The sequence below is a fragment of the Capricornis sumatraensis genome, chromosome 6, assembly GCF_032405125.1.
Source record: "Capricornis sumatraensis isolate serow.1 chromosome 6, serow.2, whole genome shotgun sequence".
Taxonomy (NCBI): domain Eukaryota; kingdom Metazoa; phylum Chordata; class Mammalia; order Artiodactyla; family Bovidae; genus Capricornis; species Capricornis sumatraensis.
The window spans coordinates 79256415-79281492 of NC_091074.1; the positions used below are offsets into that span (position 1 = coordinate 79256415).

The 25078-nt window shown below is 47.3% G+C and overlaps 1 protein-coding gene across 2 annotated transcripts in view; it reads right to left on the reverse strand.

Moving 5' to 3' along the window:
• PEBP4 (phosphatidylethanolamine binding protein 4) overlaps positions 1 to 25078 on the reverse strand; it is a 262420-nt gene that overhangs the window by 116151 nt on the left and 121191 nt on the right. The window lies entirely within an intron of this gene.

The following is a 25078-nucleotide window of genomic DNA, read 5'->3' on the forward strand; positions in this document are numbered from 1 at the left end:
GAGTGGGGTTGGAGGGAGTAAGAGCCTCCCTGGTGGCTCAGTGATAAAGAATCTGCCTGCCAATACAGCAGACATGGGTTTGATCCCCAGGTTGGGAAGATCCTCTGGAGAAGGAAATGGCAACTCACTTCAGTATTGTTGCCTGGAAATCCCATAGACAGAGGAACCTGGTGGGCTACAGTCCATAGGGTCAGGAAAGAGTCAGACATGACTTAGCAACTAAACAACAACAACAACATGCCCCCCTTTCTCACCTGGGGGCCTTCGTGCAATGCATGCATTGCTTAAGCCTGCAAAGAGCTGGACATGACTGAGCAACTGAGCATGAGCATGGAGGGAGGAAGCTTTCTAAGAAGGGGAAACAACCGCTCAAAGGCCTTCAGGTGGGAATGAGTGAGGGTTTAGGAACAGAAAAAGTGCCATGTGACTAGAGGCAAGCCAGAAGGGTGGATGGGGTTGGAGAGGTGGATAGGGTTCTGACCACAGAAGGCTTTGCAGACTTGGGTGAGGCGGGGGTTTTATTCCAAGTCCAATGTAGAACCACTGGAGGGTATTTTTCAGCCAGGACAGTGATATGCTCTGGTTTACACTGTTAAAAGTAGTCTTGGTGGCTGGATGGAGAGTGAATGGTTGGCAGGAAGCCAGACAGGAGGCTACTGCAGTGGTAAATGGCAAGATGATGGCTTATGGACTAGAATGGTAGCAATGGAGCCAAAAGCCAGTAGGTGGACTGGGGAAGTATTTTTACGGAGCATCAGTGGGTCTTGCTGGTGGACTGGACAGTAGGGCAGGGAGGAACGGGTAGGGAAAGAGAAATGGAGGAGGACTCGGGGTTTTGGCTTGGGCAACTGGATGAACAGAGCCATTTAAGGTCATGGAGAAGACTTGCAGAGGAGACTGCTTGAAGGGAGATCCTGAGGGTTCTGTTTTGGACATATTACATTTGAAATGCCTCTTGAAGTCAAACAAGTATCTAAGTCAGAGTTAAGAGTTTGGAGGAGAGGTCAGGATGGATATATGAATTTTGAAGTAATTGAATCCCAAAGACTGAAGGTGGCCCTTAAATTCATCATAGAATAATGAGATGATTCATGGAGAGATTAGACTTGGGGAAGAAAAGAGGTCTCATGAGTAAACTCTAGAACATACTAACACTGAGAGGAGAGAAGGCTCTAGCAAAGGAGACTGTAGCCAGGAAGACAAGGAACCACCTGAAATGAAGGTATCATGAAGGCTGACACAGAAAATGTGTCGAGGAGGAGGAACTGATCAGCTGTGTTGAATGCTGCTGAAAGGCAGAGCAAGACAAAGACACAGATGTGGCAACGTGACTTGACAACATGGAGATCTCTGTTATCTTGACAAGACCAGTGTCAGTGGAGTAGAAAGGACGATGTTTGATTGGAACAAGTGGTGAAGAGATGGGAGGTGAGGAACTGAAGCTAGTTATTGACGATGATAAAAAGAGAAACCGTAGTGTGAAGGACAGCTGAGATGCAAAGCGTCTGTTACTAAATGGGAAGGAAGAGTCAAGAGATTTATTTCTTTTTAAATTTTTAAAGAGAAGGATGACAGTGAGGCGTGTCTGCAGACTGATGGAAGTGATCCAGTGGCGAGGGAGGCATAGATGTCAGAGAGAAGAAAGGGGTTTATTGCAAGAGCCAAGACTCTGGGAAGGTGGGAGGGGACAGGATCCAGAGCAAAAGTGTAGGACCTAGACTTTGATCGGTGGAAGATACAGGTTCAGATGTTAGGGCATGAGAGATGTGGTGAGGAATGAGGAAGTTGGATTCTGGTTACTTTTATTTTCTCAATGAATCAGAGGCAAGATCATCAGTGAAGAGGGATTATAGAAAGTTTGGGAACAGAGAAGCTGTGAAGTAGTCATTTGGGGAGGCGAGAAATTGAATATACCATAGGTATGTAGTAAGGTTGTATGTGTGTGTGTGTGTGTGTGCTGAATCGTTTCAGTCATGTCTGAATCTTTGGGACCCCATGGATTGTAGCCTGCCAGGCTCCTCTGTCCATGGGGATTCTCCAGGCAAGAATACTGGAGTGGGTTGCCATGCCTTCCTCCAGGGGATCTTCCTGACCCAGGGATCAAACCCACGTCTCTTTACATCTCATGCATTGGCAGGTGGCTTCTTTACCATTAGCACCACCTGGGAAGTCTTCAGTCTACACAAGGTATCTAAAATAGTCAAGCTCATAGAAGCAGAAAGCAGAAAGGTGGTGGCCAGGGGCAGAGGGAAGAGGGAAATGGGGGGTTGCTGTTCAATAGGTGCAAAGTATGAATTACATGAGATGAAAAGTGCTAGAGGCCCACTGAGCAAGTCTGTGCCTGCGGTTGATGACACTGTATTGTACACTTCAAAATCTGTTCAGAGTGTAGATCGCATGTTCTTACCGCAAAAAAAAAAAAAAAAAAAAGATAAAATTTTAAATTAAAACAGAAAGGAAATTCCCTGGAGGTCCAGGGGTTAAGACTTGGCACCTTTCCTGCCAGGGGCTCCAGTTTGATCACTTGTCAGGGAACTAAGATCCCACAAGCTGTGTAATCCAGCCAAAATGAAATAAAATAGAAAGTAATCCCACTTGAAGAAAGTAGGATGGAATCGACACCCCTATCAAGCATTCTGCAAATCCCAGACCTGGACAATACGCCCTGCTGGTGAGGCTGTGGGGAAACTTCCTACATTTCCATGGGAATGCAAAAATGAGGCCAATTTATCCTTTGACTCAGCAACCCCATTTCTGTACTATTTTCCCCAAAAGATAGCTTGCACATTTATGAAATGACTTTTGTAGAAGGTATTCATTGCAGCTATGTTTATAATAGCAAAAGTTGGAAATGATGCAAGCGTCCATCAGCTGGGTATTGGTTAATAAACACCGATACACACTCACAACGGAATACTTTATAGCTGGGGAAAAAATGAAGATCTCTCAGATTTGGTCTGAAAGACTCTCTAAGATAAATGAGTGAAAAAAGCAAGGGGCAGAACAGTTTAATCTAGCACCTTACTTTTACATAAGAAAGAAAAAATAAACTATTTCTTCACATTGGTTTGTATTTGCACAAACAAACTCTGGAAAGATACTTAAAAAAAAAAGATGTGGGTGGTGGTGGGATATGGGTGGATGGAACAGAGGTAGGATGGAAATCTCTCTGATGTGCCTATTCTTTCATTTCGATTTTTGAGCCATGTGAATGTATTACCTGCTAAAAATAAACTGAAAAGATAAAATCAAAATGAAATGTATAGTAATCATATAGTATTATCTTAGAGATGGTAGTTCTCATCTCCCTCTATCTGGCTGAGAGGTAAATAGGTATGGCTCTGTTTTTATGGTAGGGAGAGCTCAGGGAATCCCCACTGCATATTTGGAGGTCAGTTAGGTGCAGGGCAGATCAGCATCCTGGGCTCTGAAGAGAGACACCAGAAGCCTTGTCAACAGATCACATGCTGAGGCATGATCATGAAAACACAGAAGGAGCATTAGATCTGTGCTTGTCCAAGTGAGGTTTTTACACAGCTGTATTGAAGTATAATTTTCCTAACACAAACTTCATCCCTTTAAAGTACAGATTGCAACAGTTTTTAGTAAATTAATAGAGTGATGCAATCATCACTACATTTAGAACATTTTCATCACCCCCCAAACAATCCCGGTGCCATTTGCAATCACTACCTGTGTCTGCCTCTATCTTCAGCCAACCTCCAATCCATTTCCTGTCCCTATAATCTCCGTTTTGCCTTTCTTGGACATTTTGGATAAGTGGAATCATAGAATATGTGGTCTTTTGTGCCTGGCTTATTTCACTCAGCATAACATTTTTGTATGTAGCATATATCAACAGGTTATCCCTTTTAATTGCCAAACAGTATTCCATTGATTGGATATTAGTATGCATTTCATTTATCCACTTTGTGGACATTTGGGTTGTTTCTACTTTGGGACTATTATGAATCAAGCTGATATGAACATTTGCTGCAGGTCTTTGTGTGGTATTTGTTTTCAGCTCTCTTGGGAAAATACCTACAGTGGAATCGCTAGGACATATGGTAAATTTATGTTTAATATTAAAAAAAAAAACTGCCAAACTGTTTTCCAAAGTGGTCTCACCGTTTTGCAATTCCACCAGGAGTGTAGAAAGGTTCCAATTTCTCCACATCCTCACCAACACTTGTTATCATCCGTCTGTCTGATTGTAGCCATTCTAGCAAGTGTAAAGTAGCATTGCACTGAGTTTTTTGTTTATATTTCCCTAATGACAGTGTGTTAGTTGCACAGTCATGTCTGACTTTGAAACTCCATAGACTATAGCCTGCCAGGTTCCTCTGTCCGTGGAATTCTCCAGGCAACAATACTGAAGTGGGTAACCATGCCCTTCTCCAGGGGATCTTCCCGACCCAGGGATCAAACATGGGTCTCCTGAATCAAAGTCAGATTCTTTACCTGACTAGTGACGTTGAGCATCTTCTCATGTCTTAATTGACTATCTGTATGTCTTCTTTGGTGAAATGACTGTATAAATCTTTTGCCCCTTTAAAATGTATCTTCTTATTGTTCTAGAAGAAATTTTAGTAGTTGTATCCCTATTGAGAGTTATGGAAAATGTGAGCGGTGGGGAGAATGGAAAGGAAGGAAAGAAGGTGGCCAGAGCTGGATTTACCTCATCCTTGAACTGCTGGCTTCTGCCCTCAACCATCATCTGTACTTGGGGCTGTCTTCTTCCTGTAGCTCATCATGACTCTGATTATTCCAGTAGGGAGATATCAACCACAGGGATAGCCACGAACTCAGGCGAGCAGAAAGCACCCATGGACACTCCACCCCCAGGCTCTCGGGCCACAGCCCCACTGGCCTCCTTCAGGGAAACTGTTGAGCCCTAATCTCCCTGCCTGCCATCCAGATCTTTTCAAAGACCACCCCTTCCCCACTATCTCCTTCCCAGCCCTCGGTCCTCACCACACCGTCATGTCCCAGATGCTCTTTTCCCTTTTCCTTGGAGTCAAGGAAAAGAGTTCCTCTGTTCTCCCTCCACCTCCAAACCCTTCCACTCTGCCCTCTGGAAATGCCGCTGACTAACAAGCCACGTCATCCTCTGTCTCTCCGTAAATTGCTCTACTTTCTTGCCTTTGCCTGCCTTTCCCCTCAGGGCCTCTTCCCCTTGGCGCCCTCCAGTGTTGGCACGTGTTCCCTCGTGCCCCTTAAACCCCAGGAGTTGTCCTTGCTCCCTGTTGCCACATCTGTGTCCCCACAAGACTTGGAAAAGGGAATGGCAACCCACTCCAGTATTCTTGCCTGGAGAATCCCATGGACAGAGGTGCCTGGCAGGCTACAGTCCATGGGGTCGCAAACAGTCAGACATGACTAAGGGACTAACACTTCACTTCCCCACAAGACTAAGAGTCTTGAGTGTGTGGATTGACCTTCTTGAGTGTGTGGATTGTGTCTGTTTCTGCTTACCTCTATACCTGCACAGATTACAGGGTCCTGCACGTAGAAGACACTCAGTAAATATCTTTGAATGAGTAATTGAAATGACGATTGCACTTGGCCCAAGGGGTTCAGTTGTTCACCCATTCATTCATTCCACAAGCACTGACTAAGCCCTTATCATGCATTAAGCACCATGAGAGGGGCTGCTGAGGCTAAGAAATGAGATAGACGTGGCCACTACCTTTGAGGAGACAGAAGCCTAGTGGGGAGCTAGATATACATGCAAAGAATCTGAGCACCCTTGGGGCTCTCAGCAGGCACACTGCTGGGCCTGCAGAAGCAAACTGGAGGAGGTTATCAACTCTGCCATGGGGTGACTGAATAAAGCCTCACAGAGAATGGCACCTCTGAGCTGGCTCCTGATGAATGAAAGTCTGCCCAGGATGGAAGGCCACACCAGGCAAAGGAAGCAGAGTGTACAAAGCCATGGAGACATGAAAGGCAATAGCAAGTCTTTCTGTGTCTGAGCACGGAGTCCCCCAGGCTGAGGGACAGAGAACTAGCAGGGCAGTGGAGGGCGCCAGAGGGGGTTGACAGTGCAGATGGGCCAGGTCCTATATGCCAAGGAGGCTTGTGAATGGGGGTGTAGGGGTGACTTAGAGACAGATGGTGGGGTGAGGGGTGGATCCTAGTGGGTACAGCACCATCCAATGAGGGCTGATTAGGCTGATTCATGTGAACGATGGGCCACAGCATGGCATAAGAGTGGTCATTCCTAGAGGCAGGCCAGCATGCCATACTTTTTGGAATTCAGAGATGCCCAGGCAGAGGGGCCTTCCTGATGTGCAGGGGTGCTCTGGGGTCTCTGAGGACCCCTTTTCCCCCCTCGCCATTTGAGGAATCTGTGCGTGCCTGCCTTTCCCAGAGAGGAGGATTGGAAAGTATTCTTTGGACAGAATATGATAGGATTTCAGTAGACAGTCCTGAGTCCTAGAAGTGCCACGAAGGTGGAGCCAATATTAATCACATCTTTTATTCTCTGATGGTTTGACCTGTGGCGCCTTGCTGTCCCTAGAGAGGCTGTCGGTTCCCAGAGACAGTACACACATAACTGAGAGCAGGCTCTTCAAGTGCAAATCTACTAATTCAGAGCCTACATCCTCTCCTTTATTGGGCTGAGCCACTATCCTTCAGGCCTACTCATCTGGGGGTCAGCTTCCAGACAACAAGAGGCAACTCCTCTGCTTCAGGGTCGACCAGAATTTTCCAAACCAGCCAGTTCCGAGCATGTCTACCCTGCTTGTCCTCCCTTGTCAATTTTTTTTTTGCCACAAAAATCACTATAATAAGCATTCTCACCCATGCTTTCTCCTTGTTCCCTCTGCCTCCTGATGGACCTTAGGGCTTCCCCGTGTGGCCCTGTGTGGTGAGTCGTGACTCTAGGGACATGTGAGTATAATCTGCTCCCTTCATGACCACTGTTTCCATTTGCGTATCTTATCTTAGCCAATGAAAACAAATCCCAGGGGACTTCCTTGGTGGTCCAGTGGCTAAGACTCTGCACTGCCAGCACTGGGATTCAATCCCTGCTTGGGGAACTGGATCCCACATGCCACAACTAAGATCCTGCATGCTGTAACCAAAATAAGTAAATCTCGAATGCCTCAGCAAAGATCAAAGGTCCCACGTGCTGCAGCTAAGATCTGGGGCAGCCAAATGAATAAATAAATATATATATTTTTAAAAAATCTCATAAGCTGCAACTAAAGATTCTGCATCCCTCAACTAAGACCTGGCACAGCCAAATAAATAAATGAATATTCAACAAACAAACCGACAAACCCCAGGTACATTTTAGAGTGGGGCCCTTGACTCCTTGTGACTCAGATATCCACCAAGCTCATCTGAAGACTATAGGAAACTGGGGAGTAGCTAGCATTGCATTTTTCTCATTTTCTGATATGATTATGTCTGTGGCTTTGGGCTTCCCTGGTGGCTGTGATGGTAAAGAATCCACCTGCCATGCAGGAGACCTGGGTTCTATCCCTGGGTTGGGAAGATCCCCTGGAGAAACGAATGGTTACATTCCAGTCTTCTGGCTTGGGGAATTCCATGGACTATGCCATGGGGTTGCAAAGAGTCGGACACAACTGAGCGACTTTCATTCATTATGTCTGTGGCTTGTGGCCTACAGCCCTCACTTGTCCTAGAATGAAGGACTGAGCTGATCTGATAAGGTTAAGGGTTCACAGTCAAGTTGAATGGGATTTTCCAAACTGCCAAGGTGGATCCTTGGCCTGAGGGAGAGAGGCCCCGGCATTAGCGTCGATGTGGAAGTTTCCCAGGTGACACTGATGTAGAGTTAAAGGTGAGAACCATAGCCCTGAAATCTGGTTCCCCCAAGTCCTTGACCAAATCAGTCACTGACTGAAAGAAACCCAGATTTCCCTCCTTCTCCTTAGTGTACTCTCAAGGAAGACCACGTGCCCTCTCTATGCAGAGGGCGGGCTTCCTCTGATCCTGGCCGGGGTCCCTGGTGCCTGGGGCCCTGGAGCCTGAGGGGCTGGAGTGCCGAATCGAGAAGCTGAAGTCACAAACACGAGTCTCCTACTATTCATTATGAGGTTGGTTGGAGTACAAATATAGCCTATGGTGGGTTGGTTGTGTTTGAACCTCCTCCACACAGTTCTGTATGGGAAATCTAGTTAAGAGCCTTCTTCCTGGGGGAGGTTGAGTGTAACAGCTGTTCCTCACCAGGGCTGATGGGCTCACCAGGATGCAGCCTGGGAGTTGCCCCTTGAGCCTAAAGCCTTTCATCCCTGAGGACCAACTCACATCTCAGGCTGGGATCCAGAAGAACAACATTTCTGTCTAGAGGTGCTGACAAAGACACTTCCCAGACTGTGTGGACAGAGGCGCACGCACCTGGGAGCTGGGGTTCATGCCATGCTTTGACACATTCGGGAGGAGGTGTTGTGTAGTCACTGTGGATCAGCTGTCCTTCTTCCTTGCCCCCTCTACTACAGAGGCTGGAAAGCTGTAATACTGGATCCCTTAGCTTCTCCTGCTGGAAAGCTGTAATACTGGATCCCTTAGCTTCTCCTGCACCAAGGGAGCATGTTCTGGCCAGGAAGAGGTAGAAGAAAGTCCCTGGAAAGGGATCTCTTCCTGAAAAAAAGGCAAAGACTTACTAAGAGAAGACCCTTATTGCCTTTCCCCCTTTCCCCCTTTCCTTCTTCCTGCCTGAAATGTAGATGTGATGTTGTATGTGTAGCAGCTCTTCTGTGGCCAGGAGGGGACAAACATGAGGTTACTTCAACCTATAGGCTCAAGATGACAAAGTAGAGAGACAGAAAGAACTTGGGTCCCTGAGCTGCTGAATCAGCCCACGATTGCCAATCCCTAGACCTCCTGTTGAGCAAAACAAATAAACCCTGTAAGTTCACATGGTATGATTTTTCCCTCTTTGTACCTAAACACATTCCTACCTGACATGCACATCAGTTGTTGGTACTGGTTTTGGTAAGTGAGTGTCAGAGGCTGAATTTCAGAGAGGCATCCTGATGTTGTAAAAAGATTACTCAAGTAAATGATAGAGGACAAAGATTGTAGCCCCAGTCGTTGCTTGTACATGCTGTGCGTTTGGAGGTAAGTCATTTATGCACACCAAGGTGCAGTTTATGGATCTGCAAAATGGCAATAATATGTGTCGCACACCATGGGGTTATTCTAAAAATAAAATGAGTTAAAGGTATGAAAGTATTTTTAAGACCGTGAAGTCAATGTCCATGGGTCAAGTTTTGTTATTGTGAACAAAAGGTCTCAGAGTTTGTTCTCAGTGACCCCTGGAGTGGCAGTTACCCTGACAGCTAGAAGACTGCTTCCTCAAGGCCTGTCTCCAACTGTCTGCAGACAGAGCGGCTGAGCTCTCCGCATATCTAGCTCTGGACGGGGACGCTAGTGCGTATAGAGACAACTGTTCCTTCTAACTCGCCCTCTTTTTGTGTTCCCAAGGGGACTAAGTTTGCCTGGGAGTGGGACAGATTACAGAACCCTGGAATGCAGCAGGAAATGGGCCAAGTTTCCTTAAACAAATCTAGCCAGCAAACATCTAACAAATTCATGGTGCTCCCAGCAGTGGGTGTCCCTCACTCACCGGGTTGGGGGGATGCGACTCATTCAAGTACAGCTCAGATTGTTAGAAAGGGCTCATGGAGCCAAAAACTGCCCTTAAAACTCACAGCTATTCTTCCTTCTGGCATGAAATGAGTCCTGTATTTCTTGTACATGGCTGCCCTTCAGACATTTGAAGGCAAGGGTCACAGTCTCACAATGACCTTTTGTTCAGGCTGAAGGGCCCTGTTTCCTCAGCTACCTGGGGCTGTACCCCACACTGAGTCTACAGAGATGCCCTTGGATGGTTCACAAAACACCATGAGAGACAGACATGTAAACAGCTACAGTACACCATGGCAGGCTGGGATACACACTTACACAAAGGGCTCTGGCAACACAGAACAGGGAACCAAGCATGTCGAGGCCCAGTGGGGTGGTGGTGAGAAGGTCAGTCTTCACAGAGAAGGCAGCAGTCAGTGAGGGAAAAGAAAGGATGATTTACAGCAGCCGAATGTGGAGATGGGAGGTGGCGAGTGAAATGGGTCCAAGTAGCTCAGATGGTAAAGAGTCTGCCCGCAATGCAGGAGACCCAGGTTTGATCCCTGGGTTGGGAAGATCCCCTGGAGAAGGAAATGGCAACCCACTCCAGTACTATTGCCTGGAAAATTCCACGGATGATGGAGCCTGGTGGGCTACAGTTCATGGGGTCACAAAGAGTTGGACATGACTGAGTGACTTCACTTTCTTTCTTTCAGTTAAGACCATGGGCTTCCCAGGGGGCACTAGCAGTAAAGAACCTGTCTGCCAATGCTAGAGATGTAAGAGACACAGGTTCGATCCCTGAGTAGGGAAGATCCCCTGGAGGAGGGCCTGGCAACTCATTCCAGTATTCTTTCTTGGAGAATCCTATGGACAGAGGAGCCTGGTGGGCTACAGTCCATAGGGTCGCCAAAAGTCAGACATGACTGAAGTGGCTTAGCATGCACGCAGATGGTTAAGGCCATAATTTGCTGTGGCCAGAGTCACATGACTAGAAACAAGGAGCCACTGGAGGGAACATCTGCTAAACAGAGATTATTGTTCTGAGTCTACAGATGGGAAAATGAAGTTCAGAACAATAAAGCACATCTGTCTGAGGAAATATGTTTTAGCCATGTGAATTCTACTCATGGCTGTGTGGCCTTGGGTAGGTTGCCTAAACTCTCTGGGCTTTATCTCTAAAAGAGACATCGCAATAATCACAGTGATTTTCTCTTGGAAAATGCACATTAAGTGAGTTAAATGGCCCAGAATAGTACCTGGCACAAATTAATCGACCAATAAATGCCAGTCATTGTGAGCCATGGAATGGTTTCTCTGGGATTTAAAACCATCTCCCTCGCCTCCCAGTTCTACCCTCTTTTCCCTGTGCAGAAGGGCAGGCACAGGTCTGGAGGAAGAGGAACAGGTTTGATGTTGACTTTTATTCATAACAATACGGTACTTGTTTGCATGGTGCAGATTCCTCTCCACCTAGGTCTCTGGACGCTTGTGTAATTTAAAACATACATACTACAAAGATGTGCTTGTTGGCAATGCGTTCCGGCATCTCTGAATCAAGGGCCTTCTGCCACTGTGCTGCCCAGGCCTCTGGGGACGGCAGTCCCTCCACAGCATCTGCCCGCGGAAGATGGCTGGGGGAGGGGAGGCGCGTGGGATCCTGGTGCTGTGCCGAGTGGCGAGTTCAAATCCTGGCCAGTTCACTGCACTCTACCCATTGACCAAAGCCCCCACTGTGGTCTGACACTTTTCTGTCTTTGTAAAGCTGAGGGACTTATTTGAATTTCAAAGCCTCACACGCAGCGAAGCAGGAACAGAGATCCCTGCCTGTTGAGTGATGAATTGAGATATTATCTGAGCTGCCTGGGAGGGAGGGTGGGAGGGAGAGAAGGGAACTGAAGGGAGGGAATGAGAAGGAGGGCTCACAAGCAATACCGAGCAGGTGGCTCGTTTCTTCAATCAAACTGGTTCCCGGACGACCATATTCATCTCCAAAGCCACATTCACCTACATCCTGCTTACCAGTTCCTCCTCTGACTTGCCTGTTTCTCTATGAATGGCCCTGACATTTTGTCAGCCACCAAATGAAAAAGATGAATCATCTTTTGCCTCTTCCTTCTCTGACCGTGCCCCATTCTTTCTGATTTCTAAGCTTAGGTTCTCTCTAGAACCCAGGCTCACTTTTCCTCCTTCTCTCTGACACCCTTGGGTAAGGTCTGAACTAGCTTTTTTTTTTTCCTCAAAGGTTCAGTGAGGAAAGGATTTGATTGACTGATTGATTTTTTTGGCCACCCCAGCCATGTGGGATCCTAGTTGCCTGACCAGGGATCAAACCCACGGCCCCTGCCCTTGAAGTACGGAGTCACTTGGCCACTAGGGAAGTCCCTGAAACTAGCTCTTGCCTCTACTATTTCAATAGTCTCTTAACTGGCCCTCTTCCCTCTGTCTCCCTTCCTACTCATGCGCTGCTGGCTTGTCCTAGAGTAAGCCAGTGCTGACTTGGTAGACCAGTTCTTTGGAAAACAAACAAACAGCCCAACAAAAGCAAGCCCTGGCTTGCAGCTCTTGCCCATTTCCATGGTAAATAGTCACACCATGGCCCATCCAAGCTGCCAAAATGAGACTGGAAAGAGGAGCACAGAGTTGGCTCTGGCCAGCACATATCTGTCTACAGAACAGCTTGCCACGGACTTATGACTTCAACACAAACTCCCCACCCTGGCATCAGACCTTTGATTGCTTGCTGTCAGTCATCCTGCCCAGCTGATCCCACCATGGCCAGACATGGGTACACAAACTGGGCATATTCCCCATCTCCCACGTGATTCCCCTGCCCTGCTTTTGTACCTTTATCTGTACCGTTTTCTCTGTTGTTTTTTAGTTGCTCAGTCGTGTCAAATTCTTTTGCAATCCCATGGACTGTAGCCCACCAGGCTCCTCTGTCCATGGAATTCTCCAGGCGAGAATACTGGAGCGGGGTTGTCATTTGCTTCTCCAGGGCATCTTCCTGACCCAGGGATTGAATGGCATCTCTTGCTTGACAGGCAAATTCTTTGCCACCAGTCTCCCTGCTCATTGGAAAATCCTTTCCTTTCTTTAAGACATACCTCAAATACTACCTAACTCCTCTGTGAAGACTTCTGAACCTCTTGAACCAGAGATGATGTCCTTCCTATTTGAACCCCGAGAACATATTTTGTTTGTACCTTAGTGGGGTGCTTGTCAACATCTGTTATGTATCTAGTTACCTTCAGGCAGAAATCTCTCAGTCTTTCTTATTAGAGTATGTTTTCTTTTTCTTGTTTTAAAAATAATTATTTTTTTTATTTTTGGCTGCATCAGGTCTTAGTTGCAGCACGTGGGCTTAGTTGCCCAGAGACATATGGTCTCAGTTCCCTGACCAGGGATTGAAGGCGCAACCCCTTGGCAGATTCTTAACCACTGGATCACCAGGGAAGTCCCTCAGAGCGTGATTTTTTTGAAGGTGGGGACTATGATTTCTTTGTTGTTCCTGAAGCGCCTGGCATATGTTTTTGCACATATAGGAGATGCTTAAGAAATATCGGTTGAAGCAAAGTGACCCATTTCCTCTGTCAGGATAAGACATAGGTTTATTTTCCATGTTCTAGAAGGGGGAAGAGGTTTCTGGTCCAGAGATGGACAAGCCCTTTGTCCTGCTAGCCCTGATGCTGTATTGCTTACCATAGAGCCTTGCCTTTGTCTTTCGGGCCTCTGCCTGGGGGAGCCAGGCCTCCCACTCACCCACTGGCCCCTAGGAAATCAAGATCAGCTCAGCCGGACTGAATGTTTCCGTCCAAGAGACTGAAGTAAAGGGCTGGTTAGATTGGCTCGTGGGTGAGACCAGAGAGTTCAGAGTTTGCCTGAAAGCTGGGCCTGGACCTCGGCTGACCCAGGAAGCCTGGGCAGTTGAAGCTAAACAGGGCCAATTATGCTCCGCCTGGTGCAGAGCGGGGGCTTGGCCTCCCCTTCTCTCGGCCGGAGCCGCTGCCGCCACCAAAGCCCCTGGTGTGAAGGAATTCGAGTTCTAACTTTAGGTGGCTACGTGGCTGATGGCTGTGTTTGTGAATATCTCATTCCTACTTTGGTGGCCCAGCTGGTGGGAACAGAACGGGTAGTCATGGGACTGTCATCGTGTGCTGCCCAGGTTAACATGTAGCATTTCTATTACTATTAACAGACTTTCTGCTCCTCACTCCATCTGTTCTCTGAAATAATTGCAGTTGTACAGACCATGCCTTCGCTACAGGCAAGCTCTGGGGAAGAGGATAGTGCTTTTATGAGAGAAAAAAAAAAGTGTTAAAAAATAACAGCAAACATGAAAAGAGAAGTGGGAATGAACGGACAGCAGGTTTCCAATTTTTTGCGGATTCCGGCCTGCAAAGGTGGCGTTTTCGCACTTGCTCTGGGTGACCAAGCCCAGATGGGGGTGAGTGGCTGGGCTGATGGCTCAGGCTTTGGGAGGTGCTGTGGTTTCATCAGAGATTTGGCCCCCGTTGAGGTGGTGGCCCCTTGGACAGGTGACCCAAAGAGGGGGTGCTGGCATTTTGATGATGCGGCATGTCCTGTGCACGGGCACTGGAAGGTATCAAGGCCTGGAGGAAAAAGGCTGGAGTGGAGAAGGGTGGGTGAGGGGGTGGAGGTTTTGAGCCGATGGCTGGCTCTCTCTGGGCCTTGGTTACTCCATGTACAAAATGGAAGGGATGATTTTAATGACCTCCTTCCTTGAAGGGCTATCAGGAGAACGAGTGGATTATACAAAATGTCAACAATTTTTTTGAAAGAGGGTTTAACTACAAAGGACAATTAAGACGTGGTATATGAAATAGAATAACTATTGGGTTGGCCAGAAAGTTCATTTGGGTGAATAGCAGAGGGACTCAACACACATGTATCCATTCTCCCCCAAACTCCCCTCCCATCCAGGCTGCCACATAACATTGAACAGAGTTCCATTTGCTATACAATAGGTCTTTGTTGGTTATCCATTTTGAATATAGCAGTGTTATATATGACCTTTCCAAACTCCCTAACTATCCCTTCCCCTCATCCTTCCCCTGGCAACCATAAATTCATTCTCTAAGTCTATGGGTCTCTTTCTGTTTTGTAAATACGTTTATTTGTATCATTTCTTTTTACATTCCACCCATTGTTAATCGGAGAAGGCAATGGCACCCCACTCCAGTACTCTTGCCTGGAAAATCCCATGGATGGAGGAGCCTGGAAGGCTGCAGGCCATGGGGTCGCTGAGGGTCAGACACGACTGAACGACTTCACTTTCACTTTTCACTTTCATGCATTGGAGAAGGAAATCACAACCCACTCCAGTGTTCTTGCCTGGAGAATCCCAGAGATGGGGGAGCCTGGTGGGCTGCTGTCTATGGGGTCACACAGAGTCGGACACGACTGAAGTGACTTAGCAGCAGCAGCAGCATTGTTAATCGGCTATTCCCTAACACAAAATAAAAAAAGTTTGCAGGTTTCTTTTTTTAAAGTTCATTCAGGGTTTTCTGTAAGTTGTTATGGAAAACCCGAACAAATCTTTTGGCCAACCCAATATTAAAAGTGCAAATGCACTACTTGTGGATTCAAAGCCTCTGATTTGGAAGGCTGTGTGTGGGGTTTTCATCTTTTCACGGGGTACAGAACGAGGCACGTCTATGAGGACAACGACTGGCTGGGTCTTTGTTCCCATGTCTGTCTTCTCACTACCCAGCTCGTCCATGTGGGGGCCCAGCATGGAGTGTCACGTCACACTCTGTGAAACTGAAAATGGCACCCTGACCCCCTAGACTAAGCCCCCATTGGAATGGCCAAGAAGAAGGCACTGCTGAGCTTTTGAAAGGGTGAACTGGGCAGTGAAAGGAGACAGTGAATGAAGGGAATACAGCCATGTGATTTCCAAGTCTTCTCACAATTCTAAGAAGTATTTTCATTGAAAAGAAACCCAAGGACTGTGACTGGTCAGCTGCAAGTAAGACATGAATTGGGGAAAAGAATTTTTTCTCGCTGGATTCTATACTCCAAATCCATAAAATGAATTTTTTTTTAATTGTGGAAAGGCTTGAGGTGGAGATTCAGAGGGAGCATCTTCTGACAATGACGCTAGTCTAAAATATTTTTCAGATATTGAATAGATTCGAGCTTTCTCACTTCACATCACCCTCAGAATGGATCAGCATATTCTAGATCTACTTTAGAACTAGACCCAGTGAGTCAGAGATTGTTGGGCCTTTATTTAAGATTTTTCAAAATACATGCAGGTATACTCAGTCGTGTGCGACTCTTTGCAATCCAGTGATCTACAGTCCACCAGGCTCCTCTGTCCATGGCATTTCTCAGCAAGAATACTGGAGTGGGTTGCCATTTCCTTTTCCAGGGGATCTTCCCAACCCAGAGATCGAACCTGGGTCTCCTGCACTGGCAGGCAGATTCTTTACCATCTGAGCCATCAGGGAAGTCCCAAGGTGTGGATGAAATGTGACCTCATATACTGGGGAAGGGGATGTCCTCAAAGTAGCTAGCTCTTTTAATATAAGAGAATATTAAGAAACTGGGAAGGGAAGAGTTTTGAGCTATTTCTGCCACAGACTTGTTTGGAAAGAATGTGAATCAGTTCCTTGAGGGACGGGTAAGTGTGCATGGTAAGTCACCTCAGTCATGTCCGACGCTTTGCAACCCCATGGACTGTAGTCCACCAGGCTCCTCTGTCCATGGTATTCTTCAGGCAAGAATACTGGAGTGGGTTTCCATGCCCTCCTCTAGGGATCTTCCCGACCCAGGGATCAAACCAGTGTCTCTTGCATCTCCTGCATTGGCAGGTGGGTTCTTTACCACCAGCGCCACTTAGTTACACTATATTAGTTTATGGTGTGCTTGTCTCCCACCGTCATCTTACAAACCCCCGCAGGCTGGGGACTGGCAGTTGGCTCCCACTGCCCTTTACATACACGAGATGTGCAGTGATGCAGAATACATGAGTGAAATATATGACTAATGGTTCACACAGCAAAGAAATTTACCAACTAGATGCCTTTCCAGAAAAAGTAAACCCTGGATGTACAAACTGATATAACTGGTAATAAAAGATTATCAAACAAATTATAGCTATCCTTAACTGAAGCCCTACCACTCCAAATCCCTTGCTTTGTTTAACTCCACAGCCAACATATGGAGTCAGTACTATTATTCTTGTTTAAAGATGAGAAAACTGAGGCTTAGGGAAATAGGGTAACTTGCCCAAGGACACATTATTAGTAAGTGACAAAGGCAAAAACCAAACCCTGTATGATTCCAAAGCTGGGGCTCTAAAGCTTTCTGTTCTACTGCCCTTTGAGGGAAAGAAATGGGATTTCTATAAAGTGCAATCATGCCTCTTTAGTCTCTTACAGTTCTTTGAGGGGGCACAAAAATTAGTAGGAAGGAAAATTGTATTTAGTCTTTCAAAAGCTTTTGACAAGGTTGCTTTCAAAATCAAAAACCTTTGGTGCCAAATATTTTGTCATTGATAGGGAGCAGCTTAGAGACAGCCACAAACAAAGCCATGAAAGGATCTCTTTTTCCGTTCACATTCACGTCTCAATTAAATTCTTTGGGGGCTCAATTCTAGGTCTTGTATTCTGCACCTTTACATGACTTGTATGGGAGAGAAAGTGTGCAATAAAACTCCCAGGCCATCAGATGATCAGGAAATCCTTGGGCAGCTGGAAATGCCGCCGGATGGGGACAAATCCAGGCTGACCATGGGAGGCTATACGAGGGCAGAAATATGGGCACATGCGTTCCTGGGAAGGTCCAGGCCAGGCTGAGGCCTGGGCAGAAAAAATCCTGGGTACTTCTGGAAGGACAGCTCAGAAAAGGATATCATACTTGCTACAGACTGGTCCCTAGAGACCTGCTGTGACCCAGAACAACAAAGGTCAGGCTTAACTAGAAGGTGTGAGGCATGTCTGCACAATCATGTCTGACTCTTTGTCACGCCATGGACTGTAGCCCGCCAGGCTCCTCTGTCCATGGGCATTTTCCAGGCAAGAAAACTGGGGTGGGTTGCCATTTCCTACTCCAGGGGGTCTTGGAAATGTGCATAAATTAGCGCTGTGCTTTGGGGCAGAGCCATCATATACCCACGTGGGGGCGCTGTCCTCAGTTTTGAGTGCTGCAGAAAAGGGCCACCATAATGGTCCAATACAAGGCATGAGAGACGGAGAGGCCAGGGGAGGGCAGGAGAAGAAACGAGCAAAGTGTTTCAAATGACTAAGACTACAAATGTCCAAACACAGTCTTGGTCACCAAATCCTAGAAGGCGGAACGAGGCAAAATTCAAAGAAAGCAACTCTTTGTCAAGAGCTCTTGACCAAGTAAAGCAATTGCTGACTTACACACTGAGTGTTGAACTCATCTACCTCATTATCCAAGAGGTGAGAAAGGTTGAACACACAAATTACTCTTGAAAAGGTGTGGAGAAACCTGTGGGCTATGGCTTTACAATGGCTTCTTGGGTAGACTGTGACTTAAGGACAAGATCTTTAAGTCCCAGTGGTAGAGAGGAGAACTGGGAGTGTTCAGAGTCTCTGGGGGCAGAGTCCAGAGGTGACATGCCCAGAGGGTGATTTGTTTCCACCCAGGGTGCCACTTCTGATGTTCTTTTCGGGTTGAAGGAGGTCAGAAATATTATGCCTATATTCTGAGTAGACTGAGTATGGTTTACAAAAAGTCATTCCTGAGACCTCCCTGGTGGTCCAGTGCTCCCAATGCAGGGGGCCGGGGTTTGAACCCTGGTCAGGGAAGTAGATCCCACATGCTGCCGAAGATCCTGTGTGCAGCAACTAAGGTCTGGTGCACCCAGATAAATAAGTATATATATTTTTAAGTCATCCCTGGTTTCTACAGTTATATGAGCCCTGCTTTTCAGGTGTCAACAGGGGGAGCCTTAAAAATCTGGGGATTGTGTGCGTGATACTTTGGAATGCTACTATGATAAAGTGGAAGGGGCTGGCTCAGTCATCAGACCAGGACCCCAGTAATTCTCCGGAGCCAGAGGAAGCCTACCCAGGGCCCCTCTTATAGCATCCTGGGTCTGTGACCCATGGGGCACTGAAAAATACAGGGCCTGGTTTAATGCTCTTTTGTCACCGTCTTGAAATTCTCCATGATTTTCAACTAGGGGTCCTGTGTTTCCATTTTGCTCTGGGCCCAGAAATTATGTAGTTGGTCCCTGTTGGGAGTGACTCAGCTGGTCTAACAATGTGGAGAGGGCGGGTGTGTCAAAGGCAGGTCGAGGAAGAAGGCCAATCAAGGCAGCTGGATCCAAACGACACCAGGAAGTGGAACACGTGTAAAATGGACAGTTTCCTAGGCAACTAGTTGCTCCATCTAAGTGTCACACACATGCTTTGCTAAAAGCATTTCTTAATGGCAGGGACTAAAACAAGAGCGATCGGGCCCAGGGGAGCCTGGGGCGTGTTTCAAGTTGCTCAAAGACCTGCTGTTCGGCTAGCCCCTTAGCAGAATCATCTAGAGAAGTGGAAAAAATAAGCCTTCGTGGGCCTGGTCTCAAGGAGGTGTTTTGGGGTCGAACAGCAGCCTTCTCCCTTCCTCCCAGACATTTATTTGTATTTCTCAGAAACATTCTTAAGTAATGACTTTCGCTTATGACAAGGGCACTCCTGAGTTCTCTGGGAAGCTAGAAGAGCCTAGATTCTGATTCAAGGGTGAGGATGATACTAGAGGAGAAACATACAGTCAGATACTCCTAGGAACCCTGGGCCGGGCTGTGCCTTTCCAAGCCTCTCATCTCTCCCATCACCACGCTAACATGACATTTCTAACAATCACTTCACTCCTGGGAGCCTCGGCTTCTCCATCCTCAGAGCCATTTATCTCAAATCCTCCTTAGAAAGCACAAAGGGAAAGGTTCTTGGCAGAGTCCTTACTGGCACGGTGGAGAAAGAACAAAAAAATACTACAGAAATCATTAACTTCAGTCACTCACATTGCTCCAGAAATAACCACAGAAGAAAAACCAAAATGAGCCCCCAGAAATTCTCCACAGACACTGATACAGCTATCAACTGGTGTTTTTCATCTGAGAGAAGTTACTCTAAGTTATGAGGCCATGCCGCAAGGCAGTCCCAAATCATAAAGCTTTGCCTGAATAGGAAATTTCAAGGGGCATCCCTGGTCCAGTGGTAAAGAATCCCCCTTGCAATTCAGGGGACGCGGGTTCAATTCCTGGTTGGAGAACTAAGATCCTACATGCTATGGGGCTACTAAGCCTGTGCACCACAATTAGAGATTCCACATGCAAAAAAAAAAAAGATTCTACATAACACAGTGAAGATCACGTATGCCGCAACCAAGACTCAACACAGCCAAATAAATGAATAAATATTTCAAAAAAGAAAATTTCAAGCATTCCAGTGAAGTTGTGCAGGTTTTTCTCTCCCTTTTCAGGGAACTGTGTTCTGCTCTCTTCTCTGTTCTGTTTGGAAAATGATAGGGATAATACTGACTTATGGACATGAAAATAATAGACGTGAACTTGGGCAAATTCCAGGAGACAGTGAGGGATGGGGAAGCTTGGAGTGCTGAACCACAGGGTTGCAAAGAGTCGGACACAACTGAGTGACTGAACAACAAAGACTGGCTCCAAGTGTTCAGAGGGAGAGAAGGCCTTTCTAACCAAGAGTTTCTGGAAGTGTGCTCCTCCCCCTCTGGTGGGTCTGCTGCCCTCATCTTCAGCAGGAGGCCAGTGTGTCTGAATCCTGACTCTGATTCCTCTCTGGTTTCAAGCCTTGGTCCTTAGTTGATTGGACCATGGTGGGTTGGGGCAGGCCTGACTTGGGGCAGGCAATCGATAAACTGGCCAGTGGGTGCTCTGGCACAAGAAAAGCTGGGCTGGGCTGCTCCTATTCTTCCCGAGCAGTACTCTGAACCAAGGGGCATGAGCAGACGGAGGAAGAGGTCAGGGTCATGGCTTATCAGAGTCATATGTGGGTGAGATTCCTGAGGGGCCAGAATGACCCGGGTGAGAATGGTGGCACAGACGGAGCTCAGGACCCGGGGGGCCCACCAGCCTTCCATTCCCTGTCTGGTCCTCATGAATCCCCATGTGTGAGCCTTCTTTTACTTGATGGGTAGAAGCAGGCTTGTTAGTGGCCAGAGGAGCAGATTTCAGTGTGGCTGAAGGAGGAATATCTAGAGCAAGTGCTGGGCGGACATGGAATGGGCTGCTTGGGAGCAGAGGTAGGATAGGGGGAAAGCGAAAGTTCACTATCACATGGGGAGATGTCCTAGGGGAAACTAGGGGACATCCTCCCATCCTGCCATCCCATGAGTCTATACATATTGCAAGGCTGGTCTCATTTGGATCCAGCTCTGCGGCCTATTGGTGAAAATGCTTTGCCATCCTTAAGGGTGAGAATCCATCCTAAACATCATGCTTATCCCACCCAGACTCACTCTGCTCTGCTGTCCCATGAAACATCTCTCGCTGCCCTCCGACTCTTTCCAACTCCATAGACTGCAGCCCGCCAGGCTCCCCTGTCCATGGGATTCTCCAGGCAAGAATACTGGGGTGGGTTGCCATGCCCTCCTCCAGGGGATCTTCCCGACCCAGGGATCGAACCCGCATCTCTTGTGTCTTCTGCATTAGCAGGCAGATTCTTTACCACTGGCGCCACCTGGGAAGTCACTGCCCCCACCACTTCCAAGCCATCATGAGACCTTATTCGTGTAGGGCTTTGTCTTCTGAGCTCCTCTAGGCAAGCCGTTCAGTCACCCTCAGAACTTGGCACCATGGCCGGCCGGGCATGGAATGAAGGCATGAATCCACACCCTGGTAAAGGTGGAGTCAGCGAGGTTCGGGGTTCGCAGGCTCCCTGCTCAGATCACAGAGGCTAGGACAGGGAGGACCATATCGAAATGGGTAGAAATGCCGGACAAAAGCCCTTTCAATTGAGCTCAATGCCCTTCTCTGACGTGGACCCTGCCCTTGGGTGGGCGCCAGGGACTCCCTTCTCTGTGTCCTCAGAGTGTCACTGCACCGCACGCACACACAGATCAAGGTGTCTGGCTCACTGCCATGGTCACCGGCTCCTCAGAGGCATGGGAAGCGGCAGCAGACGCGGAGGCAGATTGGTTCAGTGGGAGGAGAATCTGGTAACCTTAGTCAAACCGCCATGGGCATCCTCGCCACCCCATCCCAGGAAATGTGTCCTGTCCCCACCCCCACTGCAGGCCCACCTTCTCCTCCGGCTGCTGAGTCGGGGGTAACTGAAAGCCCCCACTGTGGCTCTCACAGCTTGATTTCTCCGAGAGAGGGCTAGAGGAGCGGGGAGGCCCAGTCAATGCCCTCCAAAGCCAGATAAAGGGATTGGAACTGATTCCGGAGCAAAAGAGGGGAATTTGCTGGGCCTGGGGGCGCCTATCCCCTGCAAGTATGTTCCGTGACCTGAGTGGCCGACACTTGTCAGCTGCAGAAAGGGGACGGGGCACGCAGGATGTGGACATGGAGTGCCAGCTCAGCTCTTGTCTGGGGCTGAGGCCAAGTTCAGACAGTGAGTGGGTGACAGTGACGGTGGAAAGCAGAAAGGCCACACAAACAGGTAACACAGCTTCTACCCCTGTGAGAGTTTATCTCCACCCCTTAGCCCCCAGGTCATGTATTTTCTTTTCTTTTTTTAAAAAATATATTTACTTATTTTGGCTGCACCGGGCTGGTTGTGGCATGTGGGATGGGATTGAACCCAGGCCCTACTGCACTGGCAGTGAGGGGTCTTAGCCACTGGACCACCAGGGAAGTCCCCCAGGTCATGGGTTTTCTTTTTGTAGTAGCTTGACTGTAGGGAAGGTGGTCTGGGCCCATTCCTCTGGGCAGAGAGGAAGGAAGAGGGAAGGTTGGGAAGTCCATTCAAAGGCCTTGTAGGGAAACAAAACTCAGAGCTGGAAGCCCGATCTTATAGTTTCTATGCTGTCAGATTCTGGCACACAGCCCTCCGACGGGGTCTCTTTTGCTTTGGGGATTTCTAACTTTGGGAACATAGTTAGAACATAGTCCCATATCCTTGGAAACAAAGTCACCCACCCCACTCGATCCCTCATTGTCTTTAAATCCTCATCGTCTTCTGGTTTCATGGGGTCTGTCTGCAGGCACAGCAAAGCATGGCTGTGTGGTGGACAGAGCATCCATCACCCAGGGAGAGGACACCTCATTTTCACTCTGGTTTGGTCACTAACAGTCTGGATAACTTTGAGCTCCCTCATCAGTGAAAGGAAGGGTTGAATGAGGCGATAGGATAGGTCCTCCTCATCTCTCAGGCCCAACTTTTTTATAAGTTGAAGTATAGTTGGACTTCCCTGGGTGGGTCAGATGGTAAAGAATCTGCCTGCAATTCAGGACCTGGGTTCAAACCCTGGGTCAGGAAGATCCCTTGGAGAAGGGAATGGCAACCCACTCTGGTATTCTTGCCTGGAGAGTTCAGTGGACAGAGGAGCCTGGTGGGTTACAGTCCATAGGGTCGCAGAGAGTTGGACAAGACTGAGCAACTAACACACAGACACAATTGATTTACAGTGTTGTGGTATACAGCAAAGTGATTCAGTTTCATATATATGTTCTTTTTCATATTCTTTTCTATTATGGTTTATTACAGGATATTGAATATAGTTCCCTGTGCTATACAGTAGGATGTCGTTGTTTATTTTATATATAGTAGTTTGTGTTTGCTGATCCCAAACTCCTAATCTATCCCTCCCCTCCTTTTCCTCTGGTAACCATAAGCTTGTTTTCCATGTCTGTGAGTCTGTTTCTGTTTTGTAAATAACTTCATTTGTATCATATTTTAAATTCCGTATATAAGTGATATCATGTGATATTTGGCTTTCTCTGACATTTCACTCAGTATGAAAATCTCTAGGTCCATCCATGTTGCTGTAAATGGCATTATTTCCTTCTTTTCTGGGACTAATATTCCATTTTTCCATTCTATATATGCACCACATCTTTATCCATTCATCTGTTGATGGACATTTAGGTTGCTTCCACATCCTGGCTATTGTAAATAGTGCTGCAGTGAACACTGGGGTGTGTGTGGCTTTTTGAATTAGTTTTACCTGGATATATGCCCAGGAGTGGGATATGCTGGATCATATAGTAACTCTAATTTTAGTTTTTTCCCTGCAGTGGAAGCATGGAGGCTTAACCACTAGACTTCCAGGAAAGTCTAACTATTTTTAGTTTTATAAGGAACCTCCATACTGTTCTCCGTAGTGACTGCACCAATTTCCATTTCCACCATTTGCAAACCTTTTCCTTTTTTAAATGATGGCTATTCTTCCAGGTGTGAGCTAATACCTCATTGTGTTTCTGATTTGCATTTCTCCGATAATCAGCGATGTTGAACATCTTTTTCATGTGCCTCTTGGCCATCTGTATGTCTTCTTTGAGAAATGTCCATTTAGGTCTTCTGCCCACTTTTTAAGTGGGTTGTTAGGTTTTTTGTTATTGGGCTCTGTATTGTATTGTACGAGCTCTTTATATATTTTGGAAAGTAAGCCCTCGTCAGTTGCATCATTTACAAATACTTTCTCCCAGTTTGTAGGTTGTCTTTTTGCTTTATTTATGGTTTTAATTTACTGTGCAAAAGCTTACGAGTTTGACCATGTCCCGTTTGTTTTTTTCTTTTATTTCTATTGTCTTAGGCCTGACTTAAAAAAATTATTTATTTATTTTTGCTTGCACTGGATGTTCATTGCTGTGATGGGCTTTCTCTAGTTGTGGCAAGCAGGGCCTGCTCTCAGCAGTTGTGTGCATGGGATTAGTTGCACGTAGAATCTTCTCAGACCAGGGATTGAACTCACATCCCCTGTATTGGAAGGCAGATTCTTATCCACTGTACCATGAAGAAAGTCCCCTGACTTTTTTTTAAAGCAACTTATTTTATTTGGGGGCTGCACCATGCAGCATGAGGGATCTTAGTTCCTCCACCAAGGATCAAACCTATACCCACTGCATTGGAAGGCACAGTCTTAATTGCTGGACCACCAGGGAAGTCCCAGGCCTGACTTTAAAGTTCGTGCAAGAGCAGAGGGGCCAGCGTCAGGCAGCCTGTCCACCAGGTGGGAAGGTGACCACAGCCTGTCCCCTTCTCTGTGGGGCCAACCACCACCCATTCTACCACTGTTCCTTCCAACCGGGCAGCACCTCGGAACACCATCACGGAACACTGGGTTGAGTGCAGGAAATCAGATGAAGGCCCAGTTTCACATACAGAGGAAAACTCGGGGCCTGAGCACCACCCCCAGACCCCTGCAATGCACCAGGCGAGAGGCCTGGGCAGAGATGGCTGCAGCGAACCATCGAGACCCGAGTCTGCACTCTCCGCGGGGGTAAATTGCTGAACTCTGTGAGCCAAACACCTCAAAAGAGCTAAAATGACTCTAAATGCCTAAACATTTT